The following is a 4,879-nucleotide window of genomic DNA, read 5'->3' on the forward strand; positions in this document are numbered from 1 at the left end:
ACTGATATAACCGGAATATATATTATATAATTAGGTACCTCATAGTAAAGTAATAGTTTAGAGTAGAAAACGACAAGAATGTCCGTTCTGGCGCTCGCCTTAAAAAATGTAGTCGAGCCTTTATTAGTCAATTCACGCCAAAAGCAATTTTTTGTTAGAATGTGTAACTTCTCTCTTCGAGTCAAGTAATTGATACAACAGAAGTCGAAATGTATTTAAGTTTTTTGTACTAATCAATAATTTCGTATTATAAGTCTTTATTATTTATTTCAATAACAGTTCCAAATAAAACATTTAATAAAAAATCATCCAATAATATACATTTGTTTCATGAGTAATTACCTACTGCTCTAATAAGCAACACTTCTTTTATAGACATAACGACTAACAAAAACTTGAAAATGAAAACCAGCAACAATAACAATGACAATTCAAAAACCTAAGTATAAATTAAAATGACCTAAAGATTATTAAACCAGTAAACCAATTTAAATAAGATCCATATATGACAAAAAAAGAAACAAAATTATATATAATGTATACACCATTCCATTCTTTATATCCATCAGTTAAAATATAAACAGAACTTACTAACAAGAAACGACAAAACCGTTGATTTTTGACTCTAAGGCTATTTGTGATTCCGTTCACTTCATTGATATACATATATTTTCATAATTTACGTCTCAAGGGATAAAGAAAAACAACGGTTTATTTTCTGTCAGAAACATTTCGTATTTTTCCATGGTGGCCAATAAACACGTAGCGAAGAAAGAAAATACACATATTTTTCGTTACGGTCCCGTGCAAGCTTTGATCGCTACATAGACTTGAATGATAGAGAGAAAAAAAAATTTAATTTTTAAAAATAAAAAAGTTAAAATAAGTTTGAGACAATTTGTTTGAGATTGACCCAATTTCGGGATGAGTGGGGACTAGTATAGTCAAGCAAATAATTTTCGTAAAAATTTATATTAACTGTGTGAAAAATTGCCGAATACCGATATTTGCCAAGTCGTAACCCTTTTACAGAATGTTATTCTCTTTATTTGATCACTCTAAGTTCCATTTGATTCTCTGTGTGGTTATTGTTCTACATCAAGAAAGTATATTTATTTAGGTTCTGCGTCATTCAAACGTAAAACATACACTTGAATGTATGGATTCTTTTTCACCCTTGTTACGTTAGGACGTTGTTTGAACACTGGGCTTAGTGGGTAAGAACATAATTTCATAAATATAATAAATACGTATGAATAAATTAAGTATTCATTTATTCTATTTCAGTTACATTTTTGCCTTAAAATCTTAGGAGAAATAAGTGAAGATAGAATAATATAATATTGAGAGTAATAGTAATAAGTGTATCACACTCACTTGCTTCAACCTGTAACAAATACCCGTAAAAAGCCTCCGCTGTGCGTAAGCGGATATTTCTTATACGTATATATATATTTCCTTTTTTATATGAGTAAGGATCACAATATGTGAAAACGATCAAATTTAACAAAAAAATTGTGTGTGTCATCTCCGACGCACAACTGGAGTTCCTTCAGATCGACTGTCTAAATAGGCACAAAAAGGCTTACTAATCTAAGAAAAAGATTAATACCATATAAAATGGTAAATAAAAGAATCAAATAATGCCATCTATCGGATCGGATGAGAGAAATGGCGTTACTAGAAAACGTCCTGGTCTATCCAATAGGGTTATAGATGGCGTTACGAGAAACGTAACGAGGTCACTCGTTCAGTAGATTTTACTCGTCATATTTTTTTCTAACTGTTAAAGTTTCTTAAGAAGTAAATTCCAAAATACTTATATTTCATAATTACTACTTATTAGTTACGCTGTGTGGTTACGGCATTAAGAATATAGCCACCTCCTCTCTTCCTGCGGGGAAATGCTGCCAGAATTCTGGGCACCATTCCACGCGGACATGATTTATACCGTAACCATACGTAAATATTTACTTCTTAAGTTTTGAATTTTAATATGATATGAAATAATATTTGCTGTTTGGTTATGGTAGTCAGAATATAGCCGTCCCCTATCTTCCCGTAGGTGTCGTAAGAAGCGACTAAGGGATAACACAGTTCCACTACCACCTTGGAACTTAAAAAGCTGACCAATGGCGGGAGAACCATCCAACTGTTGGCTTTGAAATACACAAGTCGAAGACGGGCAGCAGTGTCGTCGGCGCGACAAAGCCAGCCCTGCGGTCACCAACCCGCCTGCCCAGCGTGGAGACTATGGGCAAAACACACGAGTTCACTCCATTTTTGGTGCGAACTTGTGGAGGCCTATGTCCAGCAGTGGACTGTAAAAGGCTGAAATGATGATGATGATGATTTGAAATCATCTAAAAGTATCTCTCGATTACACCTCTACAGCTACGAGAAGTGACATAATACCTAAGTCTTTAAATACACAACACTCCTTCATTCTAACTCAAAATAAAACGAAAATGGGTCAAACAAATATAATCTTAGATTCATTATAATAATGTATGTAACGTTTATTATTCCGTAAATTTTATTAAATATCTTGCCACTAATATAAATGGAGCGGAGAAAAGTCATTGATGAAATTTAAAATTAAAAAGGATATTTAAACATACATCTACAAACTCCTCCCACTCAACGATCCCAAGTAGAATTTTAATTTTCTGTCAGAGGTTATACACAGTCACAAACGCCCAGTAAATAACAAAAATCTGTATGACCCATACAAATATTTGCAATGTGCGATGATCGATTCTGCTACCGTTATCGCGACAGCCAGTTGCTGTGACCAATGTACCAAATGCTGTAAATCTAGTTAATGATTGTAAAAATGCATATGTATGTTATATTGTTATGCTACTATTATCGACCCGTAGAGTGGACATATACGTTTAATGGAAAGATTATTAAAATATTGTTGTGTTCTGATAAGCACGGAGATAGTTTAGATTAGGGCCAAGAATAATCTAGAATATTAACAAACTATCTTTTATTCCGCCAAAGCTTGGTGTACCCGTGATAAAGAATTTCACGTGAAGTCGCGGCCAAGTTATATAAAAATCAGTACCAAATTGAACAATAAATCGTGCCATAAATCTGTTATACGAAGGTAAAGATATCAGTCAAGACATATGCCACTGCGGAATACATTACATACGTACATTAAGGTCTGGTTGTAAAGTACATTTTTATGTCCTTTGCTTTATGATTCGACGACAAATGTTCTAGAATTTTCCATATTTTTATTTGTGTCTTGACATCATTCACTTTGATATTTTATGCTTTAAATTTTTAATAAATTTTTGTACCTTGCATTCGTTGTACGTGTATACAGACGTTATGTTTAATAGCTTAAATTTTGTTAATCGTTTTTAAATTTTAATGATCGTTCGGAGTAAGCTCTAGTCGAATAATTAAGCTGAAACATTTTTTTTTAATTTATACGTTCCAAAAGTATAAGTCACGGTGAGATGTATCATAGCCTATCAATTTCCTGGTTCGTTATGACTGGTAAATTAAATCTTTTGAAATCTCTAATTTCAAAATTAGAAAATTCATTCATTTTATCGAACTTAATTAACCAGACTTCAGTAACTTCTATTTAACATAAATCTTAATGGACTTTTATGAGCGTTTACTGCCTGCAGCGCCGTCCGCATGATTCAAGGTTTGTGTAAAAAAATATCAGAGCCGCTAATAAATTGGCTTGACGTAAACAGAGTTACTAAAATATAGATTTTGAGATAAGAATCAAACAAACTCATCATCATTAAGGGAACTTGTGACTTATATATCTTATAGTTATTACCTGTATTGTTAGTAAAATTTAAAAAATATCTCAGTCACCGAGCTTAATGCCAACATTTATAGTCAACAGCCAGCTACGTTTTTTTTCTTTTTTTGGAAATAAACACAAAAAAATGTATCGATCAGACACAAAAAGCAGAATACAGACTCACTGTAAAGTAAAACAATAATATTAAGTATTTTTTGATTTGTATGAAACTTATAAGTTTTTGCACCCGTGATGATCACAATTGTAATAGTACCAAAATATCAGGACCTCCAAATGACCCACTACATGACTACAGATGTGGTAAATATCCCGTTTTACATATAAATTTAATTAAGTTGTTTCTCTTAAATCAATTATAGAAAAATGTAGACTTTGAAGTTTCCTGAAATAACAAGCTAAAATACGTAAACCCGTAAAGCGATTGTGTTATTCTTAAGCCCTGTTGAATTATGAGCAATAAAAAAATTGGATTTATTTTCATCCATATGTTCTCAACCTGTGGTCAATTTAGGTTAAAAATAAATAGTATTTGTTTATTAGTGTAAAATATATATAAAAATAATAGTTGTAATATATATACAAAGTATATATGTTATATATGATACTTATATTTAAACGCAGTGTGGGACGTCCTCCGGACAACTTTCTTTACCGCACCCAAGCCTAGCTACTGCTTTTATTATATCACTAGGTTGGAAAACAAATGTACGGCTCACCTGATGGTAAGAGATTACCGTAGCTTATAGTCGCCTGCAACACCAGAAGCATCGCAAGCGCGTTACCGACCCAATCCCCAATCCACCTCCAGGAGCTCTGGTCACCTTTCTCACCAACAGGCACACAACTTTAAAACATTATTATTTTGCTGTGATCTTCTGTAAGGTCGAGGTACTACCCCAGTCGGATTGCTCCATATTTTGAGTAGGAAATTCCTGCTGTGTCCTACCTCAGTTTAAAAATACCTAGATAGATATAAAATAACCAAATGTTTTTTACTAGAAAATCTATACATCTATACAATATAATTATAGCTGAAAATTTTCTTTTTTATTTATACAAATAAATAAAATAGAAGTA

This window comes from Melitaea cinxia, chromosome 24 (assembly GCF_905220565.1).
Source record: "Melitaea cinxia chromosome 24, ilMelCinx1.1, whole genome shotgun sequence".
Taxonomy (NCBI): Eukaryota; Metazoa; Arthropoda; class Insecta; order Lepidoptera; family Nymphalidae; genus Melitaea; species Melitaea cinxia.